Here is a 22,323-nt window from a genome sequence, read left to right on the forward strand (position 1 = left end):
CACCCCGCCTCGCCCCGCCCGCGCCCCGCCCCGCCGGAGCCGCTCGTGGCAAAGTCACCGACCCCCGAAGCCCGCCGGGCTCCATCAAACGCCGCGGCCCCGCCCGCCGACGTCATGGAAACAAGCGCGTCAGCCTCCCGCCCGCCAGTGGCGGCAGCGGCGGCGGGCGGGCAGCGGCGCGGGGCTCCGCCTCCGAGGGCGCCGTGCCTACCGGGGCTCCGCCTCCACCTCCCCCATTGAGGACTCCGCACGTCGAGACCCCCCCTTCCTCGGCCGAGCCAGGGGCCCCGTCACGTGGCTCGCACTCCGCAGGCGGCGAGAGAGGCGGCGGGGCCCGGCGGCCGCGGCGCCGAGAGAGGAGGGGGCGGGGGGCGCGGGCAAGGGAGTGGGCGCGGGGGGCGGGCGGAGGCGGGAGGCGGGCGGATCGCTGCGCTCCGCCCCGCCCCCCCCTGCCCTGCCGGGGGGCCCCCGCCCCCTGTAGCGGCTCCTCTGCGGCGCAGGGGCTCGGCGGCGCGCTTGGGGCTGCCCGGTGCGTGCGGGGGGAAGGAGGCGGGCGGGCCCTGGGAAGCGGCGGCGGCGACGGTGGGAGCGCCCGCGAGGAGGGCGAATCGCTGATTCCTGCCGGTGAGGCGACGGGGGCGGGGCGGGCCGTCCGCGCCCCCCTCCCTCCCTCCCTCCCTCCTTCTCCTCCCCCGGCTCTCCCCGCGCCGGTGCCCCCTCCCTCCTTCCCTCCCCAATTCGGTCGCCGCTTCACCCCCCCGCCCCCTCTCCCGCCCTCCTCGCGCGGCCGCAGGGCGGGGGCGGCGCGGCGGGGCCGGCCGGTCGTGGGCAGGGCGGGGAGCGCGGGGACCTTGTGCGCTCGGCGAGCGAACGAGCGGGCGGCGTCAGGTTCACGGGCGCCTCGTCCTGGCCCCCGGCTGGCGGCTGTGTCGGCCCCACGGCGCAGAGGTAAGCGCGGCGGCGGCGGCTGGGGGCGGCTCTCCTCCCGGCCGGCCGACCGGGGCGGGCGACAGCGTGGCGGCAGGTGCAGCGTTGCTCCGCTCCCGCCGCGGGGCTGCGAGCCGTGGCCGGGCTCGCTCGGGGGGGCGGCGCGGCTGGAGGGGCTGGGTGCCGCGGTCCCGGGCTGTCGCCGGCTCTCCTCGCAGGTAACCGGAGCGTGCACCTGGCCGACACCGTGCAGCCGGGGCACGGCGTGACCTTGAGGGCAGCAGATGCGGGGCTGAGCCGCCGCGGGAGCGCACCGTCACACCGTCGGGGACCCCGCAGCCGGACACGGCCGGCACGCCACGGCCCTGCAAGCTCCCGGCGGGCGGGCGCGCACACGCCGTGGATTAAGGTGGTGCTCAGCCCCCGCCGCCCGCCGGGTTAAGTAGCCGGGATTAGCCCGCTGCGGCAGCACGACACCGACATCACGGGCACTTCGCCGCCCCGCGGGGGCTGGGAGCCCGGCACCCGCGCAGCCTCCCCCGCCGCCTCCCTACCTCCCTCGCCCGCCCGCCGCGCCCCCAGGGCGGTGTTTTTGGCCGCGGCTGAGTCGTACGCAGCTTTCCGTCGGAGTAGACGGGCTGGTTTGATTTATCGATGCCTGGCAGGGCTGCTCATCGAGCGGCGCGGACGAGGAAGGGATGCGGCACCGCTTCGGGTGCCGGCAGAGGGAAGCCCTCGCGGGCGTTTCACCGCGGGTGAGCCCGTCCCCGCGGGGCCGCTCCGCGGTGGGAAGCGCCTCTAACGGCGGTGTCATCCTCGTCCCGGCGGTGCGTGTAACCTTTGGCTGTCGCACCACGTGAGTTTGGGAGCGGGTTGGAGCCTCCGCCGGGGATGGCTGGCCGCTGCCGAGCGCGGGAGGCAGCGCTCGCAGTGGGGCGGAGTGGGGTGGGTGTTCGCTCCGCCGTCTGCCCTGGCTTCCTGCCGAGCCCCTCGGTCAGTCCATAAAGGCTGAAATCGGAAGGACATACGATTTCGAGAGGAAGATCTCATGAGAAGCGGTCTGTGGTCCCCGGGAGCGTTTCCGTCAGAGCGCCCGTGCGAGTGGTGCTCACCAGGGGCAGGAAGGGGCTCAGCCTGAGCTGGGGGAAGCGTTTAGGAAAGGAGGGCTGTGGTTGAGTCTGTCTCAGGGTTCGCAGCCTGAGGGGCAGTGTATTAGTTCAGCTGTAATAGGCGTTTATTTAGTGCAGTGCATGATCCATATTCCACAAAAATCTTTTTTACGGTTGACTCTTTAAACTGTAGCGGCTGGTGACGAGACACACTAACAGTAACAAAATTTCCGGGGCTTTTTTTCTTGTAATTTTATGATCTACATTACGGAAATCCTTAAATACCTGTTATATATGGCGTTCGTAATTTTGTTACTTCAGTTGGTGAAGGTCTCAAGGTCTTTTCAGAAGGAGCTGGTGAGAGTACCTTATGCTGTGTGTGAAACCATCATTCAGAGAATGTTTGCAGGTATCTCCTCACAGTGCTTGAGAGGTGACTGGCTATGTGACTATTCAAATCATGTCCCTTAGAAGTCAATTTCCAAGCCCACTGTACTTGTGAAATATCTTCCATCATTAGTGGCTGGCAATCTTGACTTCCTGGGGAATGAAGTGAGTGTGCCCTTGGAAAACCACCGCCTGTAGAAAAGCTGTTGCATCTTTAAAATATACCTTGGTCCTAATTAATTTGGGTTAAAATAATGTGTTTAAGTGCTTGGACAGGTGTTAGTTAGACACCTTGCCAATTCCTTGGTTCATGATACTGTGTGTTCAGAAGGTGGAAGCTGTAGCTATAGCCAGGGCCATTTCTTTTCAGCTGTTTGTTGTTGGCGTTTTCAAGGATTTCTTCCAAGCATCACAAATTGTGAATTCCAATAGAAGTAAACTTGTGTATCTTTAAACTATTGGCTCTTCTGGCAGGAATAGCTTCCAGTGTACTAGGACTTTAATACTTATGGCATAATGAATGGAAACTCTTGGTGTCAGTGGAAAAAGTGGTCATTGAATTCAGTGAGGAAAAAAACTCACGCACTTCAATGTGAAATTTTTGGTCTGGAAGAGCATCGTTGTGTGGTTCGGTTTACTGCTGCTCCTACTGATGATTATGGTAACTAGGCTGAGTTAGCTGAAGGAAACGTGAATCCTGTGTTGCGTACAGATACTTGAAGGTTTTCCCAATCAATGTTCCTATGTCAGTGCTAAATTGCAACATTATTCCTTTTATGCACTCAAAGAAAAACACATGGAAAGCCATGTGGATCCTTGAAATGATACAAGTCAAAACTAATTTTAAAGGGAATTTTGGATGTACTATTTGTCAGCACACGTACTGCTACTTTTGCATGTTAAGCAAATGTTTTTGGGAATTTAAAGCAGAAAACAAGACTTCTGTCACACTAGCATTGAATAAACTGTGTATCAGTTTCTGACAGAAAGTTGCCTTATGTACAGATAGATAACGGTGCAAGGAAAGGATCCCCATTCGTTTAATACATTTCCATTTAATAATCTGGGGGTAATCCTGCAAATTAAAATCCACTGTACTCTAAAGGTAGATTCTCGTTTAGAAAGTCATTATTTTGTGGACCACGATATAGAGAGCTTCTGTCAGCTGTTAAAATTTAGAATCTCTAAACTGTGTTGTAGAAGGCTTCAAAGAAAATTGAGAGGCTTAAAAGTGTCCTGTAGCAAAGGCACAAAGGTCCAGGAATTACTACTGTTATTTTTGTTTTTAACTGTTTGAGTTGATTTGGAAAGAATAATGTGATAAATGGGAGGTTATCATGAGATGATACAAAGAAGGAGGAAACATAGGCTGGATCTGCTAATGCCACCTCAAAAACAGATGCTTTGGAAGAATTAACTTCACCAGCATTTAAGATTTTAGAGCTGGGAATTTACTGTTAAGTGACAAGTTCAAAATGGATCTGGCAAAACAATCAATAACATGCCATAGCAAGCAACTCTCCCTTGACATGAGGGTGGACAAGATAACCTAAAGTATCTTCTAACTCGAATTTCTTCCATTAAGGTAGACTAAATATTAATGGCATTCTTTACCACTGAAATGTGACCTCAGTAATGCCTTTCAGTGTTTGAACTCTTTATTTTTATATATGTTCTCTTCCATTTTTAGAGAGAAAATAATACTAGTGCAAAAAATAATTTGCATCTGATTTAAAGGTGAAGTCAGGTTTCAGTCAGCAAAATTTAATGCAGTATAATGAGCAGCTATGATTAGTCCTGGACATTTAAAAGTAAATATCTTTTAAGAAATAAGGAAGACTGCTGGAATTTATAAGAGATCTCTGTTATAGAAATGCATGCTTACTTTATTACAAAAGGATCAATACAATTGCAGTAATAGTATTAAATTTGTATTCTCTAGTATTCTCTACTTGTCTTAAAATAAGAAATAATAATAATAAGACTTGTTAAAAGTTGCAGTTCAAGAGATAAGGATCTTTCTCTATAGAGTATTTTAATTAAAAACTAGATAAAATCTAGGAGTTACAGAACTGTGTCTAAAAAGCTAGGATTAGCTCTGCCTACTGGCTTCTAGAGTGTGTGCAATGGTCTCAGGCAGGGTTTTTTTTTGCTTTTTTTATTCAAACCTGTTAAATTTTCTCTGAAGACATTTTTATTTCATCTTGCAAAGTTTAACAGATCGAAGAACAAGGGAGGCAGGAGAGATGAGGTGATACTGTTGCTGGTTTGAAAAAGAAGTGAACCTCTGATGCCTTATGTAGAGGATGGGTATTTCTCACAAGCATTAAGATTTACAATTTAATTCAGAATAACGTGCCTTTATAAAGATTGGACTCCTTCACTTTTCCATACCTAATGTTGGTGTTCTCCTAACTTAGGTTTCAATTAGCTGAAAAGAACATGTTCATTAATTGAACAGAGTGATAAAAGAGTAATTTTTTGTTCATGAAGCCCTCCAAACATCTGTTAGCACATGTAAAAAATAAAAATATGTTCAGCAGTTTTACACAGAAGATGTAAGCAATGATAACGAGCAGTATAGAAGGAGGATTTCCAGGAGGTGACACGTACAGTGAAATCAACAGGCAAAATATTAGACTAACCCATCTTGTAATAGTTGCACCTTCTCACACAGAATGTAATTTCTGCACAAACACATGGTATTGTCCATTTTGTCTTTTATTTTTAAATTATCAGGCTTTCAAATACAGTTAATTAAAATGAATTTCTAGTTTCCATGACAGATTCCATTTGATTTGAGCAGTATCTTTGAAGGATCTGTCTGTTCAAGCTATTGATATTCCAGTAAACGTTATGAAAATTATTTCTGCTGCCACTTATAAATCTTACTCTAACTGACAGATGACAGCAGGAGGTGTTATTAGTTTAATTTTGGTGAATTGCAAAGTAGGTACGAGGCTTTCTCCATTGGTTTTTCAGAGGTATTGTGGGAGAAGAAATCTAACAAAAATGTAGGAGGCATTTAAAGAAGAAATCAGAAATAGCTCTGAAAATAAATATAACTTACTTTTTTGTCCAGTAAGAGATAATATGTAATTGCTATTGCAAAGTAGACAAATAACATCTTTGCCTTTGAAGGGGAATGGACTGAGAAAGAGAATATATTCCTCCTTACTGGTGTTTGCAACTGTACTGTGCAGTTAAAGAGTGCACAGATGCACTTTGAGGATAACATTTGATAAACTTTGGTTCTGCCACTTACAGCATGACCAGTCTTAGCACTAGGGGTAGCCCTGGCTTCTTGCTGCTTATAATCTGATGCTGCTTTGTAGAACAGTTAGGTAAGTTTCTGCATGGCCTCCTATTTACAGTGGACTTCAGTGGTTTACATGTCTCATTTTTTTGGTATTGTGTATGAGCTGGATGTTGCCTTAATTCCCAGTGACCACAGGAAACACCATGTTCTTAAAACACACTTCTGGGAGCCTATCACTTGTAATCTGCTACCCTTACTTGTGCCCTTATATTCACAGAAAGATAAGGTAGCAGCAGGGAAAACAACACTATTGGTTTCTCACCCCTTGGTGTACAGTGTCTGGGCAGAGGAGGCCCAGGATGTACCATGCTCTGCATAGTTGATAGCAACAAACCCCAACTCAAGGCAGGAAAGATGATTCAGCCCACTCAGCTTTAAGCAACTATCTCACTTCTGGGATATGCCCCAAGGGTTATAGTGGCATGCTCTTTTTCTGTTTATGTCTTCATTAAAACTTTTATATTAATTTTAAGATTTTGTATTAAAGATGAACTTAATCATCTTTACATTAATACACCAGTGAAGGAAAAATCAAGTACTCTTCACTGCAGTGTTACAGATGTACCCTTATGTAGAAATTGCATAATTTTTTTTGTGCTTAGGCCACTAGCAATAAAGAAGTCTTGTAGCCACAGCACACTTTTTTAAAAGAATATTTGAAGAGGGTCCTAAAAAGTTCAAGGTGGTCACTGTGACTCTCCAAAAGCTTGGGAAACATTTGGTTTTGTATGGTAGGTGTTTCAAGAGACAGGAGTCTTTCAAGTCCCCATCAAAAGATTGGTTAGTCACTTCTGTTAATACGTTTGAAGATTTTTCAATATTCCGAAGTTTTATCAGCCTTTTATGATGTCCCTCTGAAGCTACTGGTTGATCAGCATAATCCAAGATACTGAGGACAGAGAGAGCATCATTTGTAATTGCTTATTTGGTTTGTCACTGTGAGTGCAAAGTTTCATGGGCTGGCTGAGGTGACCTCATGGCTACTTTAATTTCCATCTTAGGCTAACTGAAATAATTTCCCCCTCCTTTGTGCCATGTCTACCACTTTGAGTCTACTTAGTGCACCACTAGATGGTTTGTGCACAAACTGGTCTCTTCAAGGTGAGAAGTGAGGCTCACATGAGGAAAGCAACATGAATCTTTTGGATTGGTAGTTGGGAATGTTCCTCCTTGTGCAGCAGTCACATGAAACCATTCCCTGGAGAGTATTAACCTTTTCACATGGGAGAACTTGAAGTTATTGCTTTGACAGTAGAGGGGAGAGTAGTTTGAGTGCCAGTTTTCAACTAATGGTGTTCCATAAAAGTATGTTTGTGTTAAAACACAAGAACTATATGTCTAGGTGGTTTCTAATACTCCAGTGGAGGAAAAGAAAATTGTGCTTGTTGTGTTGAGCATCCAGACTTGCTTTCTGGTGTTTTTACATAGAGAAGACTGAGTAGATAGTAACAATAAATGGGTAGAAAAGGGGACAGGTATGCTTAGCCCTTAAACTGTTTCAGAAAGGGCAGTATTTTTTAATATCTTCTGGTTAGTTAGATCTAGTAGATCAGGATCTTAATATGCATATTGAACAGGAGTTTTTTCACTTCCATCTAGGTACTGCTGCTATCAGTGTTGATATTGCACTTCAAATTGCTTTACATTGCTTGGAGCTGCCAATTTTTCTTCACTTGGGAATGAAGCTGATGCAGAACCTCATGAAGCCTATGGAGCATAGTGCAAATCAATACTTAAATTAGAGCAGTGTCTACCAGCCTCACTTAGCTGAGGTTGTATGAAACATGAAATGATTTAAACTGGCTGTCAGGGTCTGTGCCAGATGGCTTTCAAATATGCATAGTTGAGACTGACAGCTGGAGAGAGTAGGGAAGGTACTTTACCACTGCTAGAACAACTGCTTTACTTCTGCTTTATTAAGAACACAAATAATTTCAGTTTGTGTTCATCTACTTCTGCTCTGAAATCCATGTAGTTAACATTGACAGTGATTTTTCTTATTCTGCAATGAGCTTGGTTTGCATAGTGAAACATCTTGCCATCTTCACAGAGTCTGCTTTCAGATGCATTTTGATAATAGGATCTTTTCTTAAACTAGAGCTGTATTTCTAAAGCGAGTTGAAAGAGATTTGGGAAAAAAGGGAATAAATTCTCTGGGATTTAAGAAAAGCAGGGTCTCTTTTTCTGGATTTGTGTGTATGTGTGCTGTTTACTGGTAGTGGAGGCACTTAAAGTGGAGTTATCCTTCGTATAGAGTCACGCACTCTGCATTGCATACCAGGTTATAAGAACCTTTCAAAAGCACTTTGGTACAAACACGCACATCCAAAATTAGATACCAGCATATAAAGAAGTGGTACATGTCTTGCTTGTGAGTGAGTAATTTGTATATGGCTTTCTTTTTTTCTTGTTGCTCCTGGTGTTGCCGGGAGCTGGACAGCAGCTCCTCAAACCATATTAGCAAAATGGTTTAGAAAAGTTGCCTTGTGAGAAGTCCGATACCCTAAAACTGTGATGTGCTACCTTCTAACACAGGAAATTGATTTACCAGATGGAAAAATACAAGGGATGTATGCTTGAGCGGAGTACTTCATATTTTCTGGGGGGATAGTTTTAACACTCTTGATAGATGAATCTCTTATTCCAAAACTGCAACACTGAATTTGCATAGGCTCAAAGCTTTATATTTGCCTTCTATTGATAGTCAAATCTAAGGCTACAGAAATTAATATGGAGAATAAGGTTGTATATATAAACCTGGGCAAAATGCTTTGAACTGGATAAAGTTAATGCACATTACTTTGAGGCAGCCATTGTAAAACAGGTCGATTTCAAACTCCTGATGGGGAGCTGCCAAAGGCCCCTCCTGAGCATTACTGAGCTGACCAAGTAAAAACACTTCTGACAGGCTTTCCTCTTCACTGTCACAGTTGGCAGTAGCTGAAAATGGTGATGTGGTTGTAGGGCTACTGCATGTCCTAGATTCCAGGAGTGGGGGTGAGCAGGAGAGCTGAGGCTGGCTGGCACCTGTACCCTGCCGTGGGGAGGAGGATGCCTGCGGGAAAGGTCTTGGCCACCCTGCAGTACAAGAGTGTGACCAGTGGGTTTTGCCTTTAGTTGTGCTTGTGAGGCCACATCCAAAAATGGTGCCTTGTTTTGCACCTCTCCCAACACTGGATGAGAGGCTGTCCTACGGTGTGTGGGAAGAAATAGAGTGAGGTGGCTTTGCTCAGCCTGGGAAGGGGAAGGCTAAAGAGGGTTATGGAGATGGTCTGTAGTGGGGCCTTGCAGGGCAGGTGCAACTAGGCTTGTCTTTTTCCCAGGATGAGCTTGATGAGGGTGTGGAGAAGAGCTTCCATGATTGACTTGAGCTGGTGAGGCCCGTGCTGGCTGGAAGGGGCAGTCCCTGTCACTGTGTGACCTTCAGGAGGAACCGCTGGTGCTGCTGCTGTCTTCCATGTCACCCGTTCTCATCTAGGGCTGTCCCCTGACCTTGAGGTCAGGTGAGCGGTGGTGTTGGCACAGGGCTGTACTTCTGGCAGTAGCACAGGCTTGGGTATTCCTAAACTAACTGTGAAGCCACATCCTTCCTCTTGCTCTGACATGGTAGTGCAGCTGCTTGATATGCGAGTTCAGCCCAGCAGACTGTGCTTAACTTTGGCAGAGCAATCCTGGCCACTTACATAAGCATCTTAAAAAACTGAAACTAGTCACTCTGGGCCGCCTCTGTTGCTGAAGCGACACAAACGCATCTGAGATTCGTGTGACTATTTTAGATCATGCCCTAGGTGGCTAAATTTAATATTTAGATATATATATATTTAATTTATCCATTGCCCATTTACAAAAAACACCTGAAGTGGCTACCTTAGAGGTAGGTGCTCCCATTTGGTCAGGTGAATCTTGCATATGATGGAAGGAATGTAAATTTTTAACCCATGAAATGCGCACAGGTGTGAGACAGACCTTTCAGGTGGTGAAAAACAGGTGATGGGGAAGAATACGATTTCAACACTGACTTTTTAAAAAAGCTCTTGCATCTGCTGCATGCTGTGTATTACGAATTGTTGAAGTACTAAATCATCTGGCGTGATTAATGCTAAAGTCAGTAGTTGTTCGGCTGTGTACTAAATTGAAGGGTTTCAGGTTAAAAACTGAGATAAGAAGCCTCTGTAGATCCTTAAAGGCAGCTGTAGTAATTCTAAAGTATAAAATTCCGTGGAATTTGCTGTAGAAACTTCACCAAGAGGGAGGATGCTCATGTTTCAAGGGGCTTTTCAGCCCTTTCTCCCACACCCTACTTTATATAAATGGATCATGTGCCTTAACTTGCTGATTAGAAGCCTAATGTCAGACTCTCAAATGTAAAGTGTTATAAACGTAGTTAGTTAGCTGGGAGCTTAGCAAGGCTCCAGTTGCTGGATGATTTTGTAGTGTATTTCCTGCGAGTATGGTTTCATATTTGCTTCACTCTAGCAGGTTCAGCGTAGTTCTGTGCCGTGTTTTGAGTTGGCACTGGCATTGGATTATCTCTGTGGTGAGTCTGGTTAGATTACCATTCTGCCTGAATAAAAAACATTTTTACTGTCTGTATGAGCTTTTTGTGTACCTGCAGGAACTTCAGTGTTGTCACAAGAGACTGCAATAACTTGGAGAATGATCAGAGTGTAACTTGGGATGGATCAGAGTGGTTGGTATGCATCCTGATAGCTGATCATCACCATGCTTGTGATGGAAGAAGCGTGGCTTTCCTCACTGTGGTTGCTCTGCATAGAATTTATTGAGAAGCCTAGCTGGAGCCCTGGGAGCCGCCCAGGCACAGCACACAAATGGAGAAACCTGTGGGAACTCTGAATTTCAACACCAAAACTGTGAGGTGGCTTTGTTGCATCATAGGGGTAAAACTTTTTAGTCATCTGTAAAATATCATGTAAGCTCTCTAAGATGGGAACCAGTTCAGCCCACTCTGACTTACTAATTTCGTGAATCTGCCACATGAGAATGAAGCTGAGAAGTGAACACCACTTTCTTGTAGATGGGGAGAAGAAACAGCCATCTAATTTGCTGAAGGGTTGTTCTTCTATTTTTAAAACCTGAAACAAGTGAAGGCTAAATTATGTAGCTACAGGCACATTTTTCTTCGGTAGGTAGTAATCAAAATCTAATGATTTAAGCTGTCAAAGCTTTTTAAAGTTCATGCGAGGTTTAAGATGATGGAAATTTATCTTTTCTTTGGGAGGAGGAGTGTTTTGCTGTTCTTCAAGAGAAAACTTTGAGACAAAGGCATTTATTGCATTTGCATGACAGTATACAGACTGCTAAATAGTGACACTTAGAAATAGCCACCCAAAAAATTATTTGATAAATGCTTAAGATTGGAAAGAATTTTATATGAGCCTAGCCTCATACTAACAAGTTAAGAGTGCGGACTTTATTCAAGGAAATAAAATCCAGTCAATTTTGTAGACTGAAAAATGTGTCTGTTTGTGGAGGTTTTGCCAGGAAGGCAAGTTGTCTCCTGTTGGGCTTGAGTTTTGGGTTCACCTCCATGAGATGGCAACAAGCTATCAATCTGTCTGCTCAAAGCCTGTTTCTCTTTCCAAAACTGTTTCCACAGCCGCCACTGTGTCAACACCGTTCAGTCATAATTGTCAACTCCAAAGCAGGCTGATCAATGGAAATGCTAAATAAAGCAGCAGAGCTCTTGCCTCAGAGGCTGTGTAAAACCAGATTTGCCAGGAGGTGTGCACCTCTGTGAATATCAGCAGAAAGGTTTACTGTTTGTTACCTTCTAGTCCAGCACTGCTATGTGCCTTCCTGGCTCCTTTGCTGGAGGTTGTCTTGAACTTAGAGTTTTTCAGCTCGTCTTCCAGGTGAAGTTGTTTCCTAAGAAATGGACAACCAAAAGGGTTTCTCAGAAACAGCAGAATCCATAGGAATAAAAACTTGAATTGCAGCTATATGATGGTTTTAGTTGTTGAGTTTTTGTTTGTTTGTTTGTTTCCCTTTTTTTATGCACATGAAGCATCAGACCTTATGTTACTTGTTAGAGTTGCTCCTCCCATTTGTCAGGAGGGACTTTTTGACTTTTTGATGTGAAAATTTGACTTATTTGACTTTTAAGATTTGACAGCTGGTTGAGGATCAGAAACAAAACACCAACTCTACTGCCCATTGACATACACGTCTATGAAAGACTGAGGAAGTTCTTGGCATGCTTTAAACCAAGTGCATTAGATTTGCAGGCACAGCTCTTTTAGTGCTTTCTTACAAGGTATCTTTTTCACAGCTGATAAGTAAAATGATGTCTGTACTCCCTCTGCTGGCTCTGCAAAAGTAGCTTTCATGAGCTTAAATAGCTGAGTAGCACCTCTTACAAATATGCCTGTGTGTAATTCTGAGTTAAGACGAGTTTAATTAATAGAAGAGGGATTTTCATGAAAAATGGGTCAACAAATAGCTGCTGAAAGCTAATCAGGTGTCTCAGATGCTATCTCCTGCTATAATGGTAAACACTGGTGTTGTATATACCTTTGTAATTGTAGTCTGATCTGTTTTTGTGTATCAACAATTGGATGGGGCTATCCATTAAAATACTTGTACATCTAGTTATACATCCAAGATCCACTTTTATAGGCATTGTATATGTACGTGAAAGAGCTATGATAAGAAGGCTCATATGGGGAAGGAAAACTTCTCTACTTCCATAGAGTGCCATATACCTTTATTTGCTTATTCTGAGACTACTTGTTTCTTTCTGTGTGAAAAGACATTCAATATAAAAATTCTCAGCCAGAACGAAAGAAGTTTGGACTTGAACGAAGTCTTGGTGTATATATAGGTACTATGAACATAATCAAAACAATTGCACTTGGAAATCAATAGACATCTTTACATGCCAATGTAGTTTGCTCTGTTATCTTGTTTTCTGGTATTATTATTCTATTATACTACTGCTCTTGTTATCTTTAGTTTGTGGAATTCAGTGACAGTTTAATGATTTCAGAGAAACAAAAGGGTAACTCACCCTAATATACTGGTCGGTAACCAGATAAGTGGAATAATAAATTTAACTGCCTTTTTATTTTTACCATTTGCTAGTGCAAAACATCTCTGAACAAGAACCTTTGAGCCCTGTGACGTGGAGTCTGGCTCCTGGTTGTAAACTCTGAGGAGATTTTCTGGATTTTTGAACCCTGCAAGATGCATTTCCTGGAAAACAGTCTTTTGTCCAGACACTTGTATAATTCATAACTGTCAAATATTCCAGAACAGTAAAACTACTGTGCAAGCTCAATTAAGAATTCAGTGCAGCCACTGTAGTTCCTCCTGTTGAATTTCTCCTTGGGTATACCTGTGTCTGTCTGTAGATGTCTTCAGGCGTTGCTGTACTGAGAAGGGACTGTTTGGCTGTAAAAAACTAGACAGTTGCCCAGGACTTCACACAGAGGTTAGAACAAGTTGTCTTCTCACAGCAAGTGCATTCCCCCTACCAAATATGCTCTGCTTTCCCCCGGTACTGTGGATTAAGTTCTTGAAGTTTATTCCTGTGACTTGGCTTATGATCAGAATTCAGAGTTTTACTGCCTTGCTCAATATTTTTTTTTTTGTCCAAAGTTCCATTTTAATAATCATGTAAGCTGACAAGTAAACCAAAACTTGTGGATCTCCATGACATAGGCCATTAAGTTTAACTTACCAATGTCTGCCTTCAGCCCTGGTCTTGTCAAAAAAGAACAGTGGAGGATTTTCCATGCACAGGAAAATGCATCCACTTTTTAGGGACGTCTAATAGTACGTTTCAGAAATCTCCAAATTAAGGAGTCAGAGAATCCTGATCTTCAAATATCTTAAAATAATAAAATAGCTTGGTTTAGGCTTCCTGTTGGCAATTTTGCCATGATGCAATTGTTTAAATACTTGAAAATATTTTCTCTGTGTAAAATACTTTGTGACAGCTGATGGCTTATTTTAATAATAATTGCTCAACAACAAGGTAATGTTTTAGTAACTACCTACTTTTTCAGTTTTAAGGAAGAAAGCTGTCTTGAAAGCTGTTTAGCTTAATTATGTGTCTGAAGCATCACACGTCAAACTAGATTGTGACTTTGACAGACAGCTGTGTAACTGCCTAAAATTGTTTGTTCTTTTCCACTTAGTTTGATTCTGGGTTCTGACTGTATACTCTTTGATCACATTGCTGACTTCCTTTATTATATAACTGCTCAAATACCAACAAAACTAGTTATTTCACCCCCCCACCCCCCCAAAAAAAAACCAAACCAACAAAAAAAAACCCAAAACAAAACAAAACCCCAAACAAACCAGCCTCTACCCTGATTTCATGCTGGATTGGTTAGAGCAGATTTCATAGGCAATGGGTACATGTGCAAAAATCTGGCTCCTGTAGCAGAGGTATGACACACTAAGTAACAATTTAGCTATTGGTAATCTAGAGAAAATTGCTAGCTACTGGTAACAAGTCTGAGTACAACATGCAAAACTACATATATGTTCAGTATATAATGCATGTTTTTTTCCTGAAGGTGAACTGGGAACATTGTTTATAAGCTGTGCTGCTATGTCTGAATAAACATCAAGGAGATTTGGGAGTCCATTGGTATAAATTTTTGTCTCTTAAAGCATCCCTTTCCTTGAGAAAAGGAGGAAATGGAAAAAAAAATGTTGTAAAATAATGGAAGTAAAATTAAACTAAGAAGTTAATAGGTTACAGACCATGGTAGAACTTAGCTGTCAAGTCTGCTTGTCATGATTTGAATTTGTGTGTAACTTAAATGATGCAAATTCATAACAACTTGGAAATGAGGTGTATGGTTGGTTTTTACTGTGTAGGACTTTTCATTAAGTTTCACTTCATCTTCCTTACCAGTGTTTTCCTTACCTGAAAGTGTGAATTACAAGTCTGCTACTTGTTGCTAGCAGATTTCATACTTGCACCAGTTTTTTTTTAAGTCTTGTCTACATCAGGTAGGGTTTTTTTGTTTGTTTGCTTTTGTATTTTGTTTTTTTTTAAGGCTACGAAAATAATGCTTAATCATAGAGGTTTTCAGATGGCTTCTTTCTATATTACCCTTGACAAACTAATTAAAATAAATCATCCTTAATGGGACTGCAAAGCAGGTTTTTGGAGAAGACTCCTGCACAGCTGCTTCCTAGTCTGCTCTCTCTTCTCCAAATGCCATGTGTCCTTCAAGTTTAAGGATCTATTGAAAGTGCTGAGAAACCAGCTGCTGGCGTCCTTTGAGGAAAACAGGGATACAGGAGTTTGCTTAGGAAAGTGGAGCAATAGGAACAGTGAAGGAATCTCCCAAAATTACCTTCAGAAAGACTGAGTTCCTAACTGTGGGAGTTTGGGCAATTTGTGTTAAATTTTGCTTCATGGTGCTGCATCATTTTTTGTTTGTTTCATGAGACTTGATCTTCTCAGTCACTTCCCTCCACTGAGGAAACAGGCATTTCACTGAGTATTACTAGCCTCAGGCTAGAGGAAGCTCTTGTCTTTCTTACTCTGCTTTACCTGCATACTGCATAAGAGAAATCTGAGTTGCACGGTTTAGATTAAAAATATAGTTGGTTTCTGACTTAACAAGGGTTGGTCTGTGACCTCCTACTCAGCTGTACAGTGAAGGAATCTCATGCTGAGCTGAAGTGTGACACAGTCAGACGTGCAGTGGCACTGGTCCTTTAAGGAAGTCTGTTGGAACCCATGAGCTGAACATACAAATCTTGGTTATTTAAAGAGCTTGTGCCATCAGCAGTGATGCACATGCACAAAATTCAAGTTTGTCACTTGAGTGAAGACGCTGATACCACCTTTCCCAATTCCCTTTCTTCAGAGATACTGTATGATTATCAGAGATACTCTATCACTAGAAACAAAATGCGAAATTTTTACATTACTGTTACACAGGAACTGTTTTACATAACTTTTACATAAACTGTTACACAATTACAATGTGACACTGTAAAACACACAGTTGTGGGAAGTAGCTTTGTGTAGAAGGAACAAAACAGATCTGACTTAGCTGAGTCTGGATGATGACCTGCAGTCTTCGTGGGTGGGTGGGCTCTTGGCCCTGAGGGTCAGCTGTAGCTGAACTATGAGCATTTAGTGCATTAGGCTCTCAATCCAGACACCGCCTTTCAGAAGGACAAATATGAAGCTTGTTAAACTAGCAATTGCTGCTGAGGATTCAGAGCTACCTTATCAGAAGACTGACACCTCACTGTGCATGCCAAAGGTAGTTGTGCTTCAGGCATCTGAGTGCCTGCTGGTTTACCACTTTAGTTCTGCTGCCTTGTGCTTTGATAGGGCAGGGGAGTGAAGGGAATCTAATAGCTGATCCTCAGCACTGAGTCGGTTCAGCTGGTTGCAATGGAGTTCTTCAAGGCATGTCCTTTCCCTGCCTAGGGGACTTGTGCCAGAACTAAATTAGACACTTAGCTCACCTCATAATTTGAATGATTGCTGATTAGACTGGAAGCAGAGCTGTCTGCAAAGTGTACTAGGATCCACTGATGCTAGCGAAGACTTAAGGCCTTTGGTTTATAGGAAACTGGAGAAGGGACTTCCTTTGCTGTGTGGCATAGGACTTATAAATATTATTATGGAACATGGTTTTATTTGCATTTTTCCTGAGTTGCTTTTTTCTAATGAATTCATCAAGCACTGATGTCTTTGTAATCTCAGAAACCTAAAGAGTTATGCACAATAAAGTTCTTCACAACTGAGGACTTCAGAAATGAAGCTGCGATTATTAATTACACATAGCCATTTTGTATAGCAGTTTTATATAGCTTATCAAAACCGAGAAATCAACTAAATTTACTAAATCTGCTTGAGCCATTGTCTGACAGTCAGGTGAATTTGCTGTTCAGTCTAAACAAACAGTGTCTGCCCTTCACTGAAAAGTGACGGGTAGTGCTATTTGTTTAGTGGCACGTTGCTTGACTTGTGTTTTGGGTTTGCTCAACCCACTACAACTTGAAATAACAGAAGGAAGAGGAACCTTTAATTGAAGGGAGATTTAATGTTATCTTAAAGGTGGCAGCCATATAGTTCCAAGATAAAGATGCTTCTAGCACTGGCTGAATGTGTACCTTGTCCCTTAAGCTGGCATATCCACATTGCATGTATGGCTTATACAAATAAATGAGCGCCTCCAGGTGTCTTGTGGGAAAACTTGTTCAGACAGTAAAAATGCTGCTATTTAATTTTTTCACTGAGGTGGGGGAGATCCTTTTTGGATGACAGCTTTCTGCACCACATGACTACAGGTAGCCTACTCACAGATGTGGAACCATGAAGTGGATGGCTACCATCACAGCTAGTGGGAAGGTGGAGGCTTGGGAACATGGCATGGTGATCTCTTGCTTATTGGATCCTGGAGGGGGGCAGATTTGATGGCTAGGAAATAAATTGTTTATTTTTAAAGATCATAGAAATATATGGAGAAAGCAAGAGCAGTGAAAAAAAAGAAAAAAACATTGGTAAAGGAAGGAGTGGCAAAACTGTTTGGAGTACTGTATATCCCACAAGAGATGGACTTAGAGCAGGACCCAAAATGAAATATCTTCTCTCATTGGCTGAGGTGCTATAAAGAAGAGTAGAAAAGCACACAAGAAGTGTGCCTTCTGGGCCCGGGGCTGCCTGTGTGACTGCTGCAAACAGCTGACCTCCCACACTCAAGGATGCAGCTCCATTAAAGCAGTTTGCAGAGGTGATGGCTTTTCCCACAGCGAAAGGATAAGGGGGGCAGGTGTAAGTTGCAGTGTTGTTAGTGTCAAATAATGAGAGCTGCTTCAAGACCTCTGTGAGTGGGAGTGTTTACACCACGTCACTGTAGCACAGCCATACCTTTGGTCACCTGAGGATGTGACAGACTTGCTGCTTTGTTAGAGTTACAAATGCTGTGATGGGAATCTCAGCTTTGTGCTTTCTGTCTACTAACACTGCTTATATGTTCCCTGTCTATGTTAAAGAAACAAACTGCTGAGGGAGGTATTTGTTGTCTTATATTGGATGGTGGACATAGGATTGTCATGTATGTACTGATCACAGAGCAGTTAATTTACAGTCATTCTACAGACAGGTGCCAATACCTGCATTGCAGTAATGCTTCAATGTGGGTAAAACAATCCCAGACCAGCAACCAGCCCTGCATAAATTAGAAAGTTTGGAGTAGCTAGAAGTGTGTGACAGTGCAGAAAGCATGACAACTTAGCCTTTAAGTGGGTCAGACTTCAGAGAGATGGAAAAGTATTATCATGAGGAAAGACTATGTAGTCTTACTAAATCATAAAATATGTCAGATAATACTATGAGGTGAAGCCTACTGAACATGCTTCTTAGACCGTACCAGAAAGAGGAGGCCCACTAGAATGAATTAGTGAGCTAAGCTCTCAAAACTTATTGAAAAGTGCTAAAGGGATGACAAGTATAATCATAATAAAGAATTTTGAGAGAGATTTCACTCTTGTGCTTCTGCAAAACCGTACACTGGATTCTCAAATTCAAATATGGAGGTAAAAAACCTTTACCAAACAAAAAACAAAACAAAACCACAAACCCATAAAAAACCCCCACCAAAACAAGCAAAAAAAAAAAAACCAAAACCAAAACCAAACCCAAAACAGAACAACTCCACAAACAAAAAAGACCCCTGAACCTCTTGCCATAAATAGCAGGAACAGCAAAGTTGTGAAGTATTTCTCAAAGTGCTGCTCAAATGTGGACTAGTTATGATATTTGAATTAAAAAAAACCTGTCTCCTTAGGAAGAGAAGATGGCATACATAATTGCAGTTTTTGAAAGGGATTTTCTCAGAATGACCCTTTTAGCCAGTTTATTTGGTGTATTTCTGGCAGGCAGGAATTAATGACATTCAGGGGAAGCTAGCATAGCTTTCAAAATGCAGGTTTCTGAAGAAATAAGGCTTTTTGAGGGTGTTTGAGGATAAGGGTGTACAGTGATCTGGTATTTCCAGAAGGCCTGTGAAAAATCTGAAGATGAAAGTTCTCAAACTGTCTTGTTACAGACTTGGAGGGAAGTTTCTTAAACTTGGTTCACAAAGAAACACAAAACATCTATCTAATTAGTGCCATAGTGTGGGCTCATTGCGTGTCATTGGGTGACAAGACCTGAGGTTTTTGTTTTATTTTTTGTACATACCAGACCCTTGCTTGGTTGGGATGGTGATTTTGAGGATCATAAATGGATCTTTTACCACATTAATATGAAAACTTGTATATTACTTATTTACAGTATAGACTATTTTGTGGTACTGTTTATATGGAGCAGTAAGCTAGTCCAAAGTAGCAAGAAAAGCCTTAAAACTTTACCTAAGTTAATTTTACTGCTCTAATAGAAAGGAATTTGTTACATACAGAGCGACTTTATGGAAGTAATTAGGCTTAATCTCATAGGCATAAATATTTCCTAGTAGTTTTAAGACTAATTTTAAATTCCTTTTGAGGTTTTCTGAATACAAAAAAATCAGGTAAGAATGGACTTTAGCCTTTTGCCTAAAGGCTCATAAATGTAAAGAGCTTTTTGTATCTCTTTGATGTCATGAAGCATGGTCACAGCCTACTGCTCTGCATAAATGGATATTAGCATAAAAGAATGCTTTCTGAAAGAAAAAAATGGGGAGTGCTCAAAACAGGATGAAATGGTAAACATAAATTCTGTGGAAAAAAAAAAAAAGTGAAAAGATTTCTCAAGACAAGTCATATACCTGTAGGAATAACTGATGAAGTCAGCTGCTGGTCAGAACTGACCAGCTGGATGCATTGCACTGAGCTTTAAACACAGCAAGTAACTGAAATCCAGGAATCCAATTCCATCTCTGTTGGATGAAATTTGGAGCCATCTCACTTTACCTTTACTTGAAACTTAGTTGCATACAGTGATGTCATATGCCTCATTTAACACACACCTGTCAGGATTTGTGACCAGAGCACATTTTGCACTTTGGGAATGCCAGTAAACTCTGTTGTAGTCTTAAGATTCATCATTTTAGTGAGCTGGTTGCCATGCTGCCACCCTATCTTTTTTTGAAAAAGTTCAGCTTTGTCTTGTCATTTTTGTCCATATCATTTTGACAAATGTTGATTAGAAAAGTGTGCCAAGTTGTTCATGAACCTAGTAATGTGCATACTTGTTAATGGATGACTTTACTACTTTTTTTTTTTTTAAACTCACTTTTAGGCTTGTATGTTTAGTTATTAATATGACAGATCTGTTAAAAGAACTTCGTTTACAGAATAATTATCCTAAACTGTGCAGGATTAAGAGACTTGAAATCCTCACTCATCTTATTTAGGTCTCAGTGGATCTGAAGGAAAGGAAAATATTGATGAACTTTGGGCAAGCATTTTTTTCTTGCATTTCAAACACCAGCAGGTTTGCCTCCAGCCATCAGCTGCCTTCACTCACCTCAAGTTAGATGAGGAAGCTGACACACACACAGTAAATGTATTTTAGATACTAGAACACACTCAAAATGATTCTGGATGGGACAGAGTCTTCTAGAAGTTAGAACTTTTTTTTTCACTGGGATTATAGTCTTAAACTTGAGTAACCTTGTATCACAAATAGTCCTCTTGAATGTAGCTTTTAGTTTGTGGTGTCATCAGAAAGCAGAATGTAGATGGGTCTAGAAAAAGGAAGTACAGAGAAGGAAGCTTCAGGGCCTGTGGGTGGAGAAGAGAGAAGCTGCCTGAGTGTTGTTCAGAGCTGTGGACTGCAGAAAAGTGTTTTAAGTGTTTGAAAACCTGACATTTTTGCTCAGTTTTGTCTTAAGTGTTTGTCATCTTGTGGACAAGCCAGCAATGCAATATGAAATAGGTGACTATGAAAGGTATTTCAAACACCTGGAACACTTGACGTTTCCTGTAATGATGATCACAGTGGTTTTGTGCTCTGGGATTTTCCAGTATGTCTCAAAGTCTGATGTTCCTTGAAAGTGGTCATAGGTTTTTCTTGTGGTCGTAGCCCTTCTTGTTGTATCAGCGTATTTTTGGATCAGTAATATCTCATTTGTTACTTCTGTTTGGTTACCTAATGATTAGTTTAAACACTTGATAAAATAGTTTCCTACTCAGACTATTCTATACAGCACTTTCTAATCTTGTTTCTTAATGCAGGTGTCACTTCAGCTGGAGCTGAGTTTTTTTGTGGGTGGGGAGAGGCCATGCTTGGACAAGGCAGGGCAATTCAGGCCTGTGCAGATGGCTGATGGCATAACAAAATGTCTGCTTGCTTGCTGGGATCCTGGCAGAGGCTGTGGACCAAGCTGCTTTGTAAGAGAAGCTTACGTCCTTTGTGCCATAATAACTCACCTTCAAGACTTGTACAATTTTTCCTTGCTGCTGCCAAAATAGCAGGAAAATGATGCAGAACCTGTGTGTGAACACTGCTAATTTATACTACTACCAAACTGACTTCAGACTACTGAAGTCCTAATTTGTTTGCTATCATTTCAATAAGAAATAAATTTTGAGGTATTAAAAGAAGGAAACCACCAAAGGATGAAACAGTTTCTGCAAGTGTCAATCACAGTAGGCAGCAGAAATGCCTTAGATTAAGTGCCATAAATCACAGAATAATTTGTGTTTGAAAGGATCTTTAAATGTTATCTTGTCCAACCTCCCTGCAATGAGCAGGGACAATACCAGTGTTTAGATCAAATGCAGTATCTAGGACAGTTTTTATTTCAGATAGGTAAGTACATCTGCCTCCCAGGAGATTAAGCTTCAGAATTAAATCAGATTTCTCTTTGAAAACTAAGCAAAAGTCATGACCTATGATAAATTCACCATTTATAGCACATAAGCTGTAACAACCGAAACTTGTCATTACAGCACTGTTGGGGCATATTTAAGGCTGAAGATGATATGCTAAAAACTTTGTTTGTGCCCTTTGCCTCTTAGTCCTTCAGTCTACTTGTACTTGTCTCTTCATAAACCAGGCTGGGATGGTTGATCTAAAACAACAGCATAGCACTGAAATTATTTAACTCCTATTCGTTCAGGTAGGCACATTTTAACTTACCAGAGTAGTGACTTGTAAATGCATACTGTTCTGTACTAACGTTTTGCTTCATTAGCATTCATTCATATTCCTTGTGAAACAGCCAGGGAGCTACTGTCAAGTAGGTGGGAGGATCTGTCTCTTACAGTAAAAAGTTTGACCCTTCAGAGCACAAGACCTCAGTCAATTTCAGTGTGATTTCCGGGTTACTTTCTCAGTCACAGTTACTTTTCATTGTAATAATATTCCATTATAACTAATATTGCAGACATCTTCCCTTCTTTCTTCCCCCCACCCCTGCAGTGTTGTGTGATGGCTTGAAGCTGTGGGTCACACCCAAAGTATGCAAAAGCATATTATGTTTTTTCAGTATCTTCGAAGCTGTGAACAGGTTAAAAGGCATGACAGCTGAAACATATGGGGACAGTTTTTATCACAACAGCTTCTTGGTATGCAGATCTGTCTGGCATTCATTGAACTAATTAGATTAAACAAAGGCTTTCCTGAGATAATCACTTTGCAAGCCC

General features: G+C 42.5%; 1 protein-coding gene across 10 annotated transcripts in view; it reads left to right on the forward strand.

Annotated features, from left to right (window-relative positions):
- Window positions 1-468: 468 nt before the first annotated feature.
- The window catches only part of ATP2B1 (ATPase plasma membrane Ca2+ transporting 1), a 60,367-nt gene continuing 38,512 nt past the window's right edge, over window positions 469-22,323 (forward strand). For 6 of the 10 annotated variants that reach the window (XM_014248913.2, XM_014248910.2, XM_014248914.2 and 3 more), the window contains exon 1: window positions 818-948. The gene's annotated coding sequence lies outside the window, so the exon portion shown is untranslated. Of the gene's footprint in view, window positions 625-817; window positions 949-1,605; window positions 1,784-22,323 lie in introns of those variants that run through there. The other 4 variants (XM_088055914.1, XM_014248911.2, XM_014248912.2 and 1 more) reach the window with 4 other exon arrangements.

This window comes from Pseudopodoces humilis, chromosome 5 (genome assembly GCF_049639895.1).
Source record: "Pseudopodoces humilis isolate 2021_Gansu_Grassland_sample_001 chromosome 5, ASM4963989v1, whole genome shotgun sequence".
Lineage (NCBI taxonomy): Eukaryota > Metazoa > Chordata > Aves > Passeriformes > Paridae > Pseudopodoces > Pseudopodoces humilis.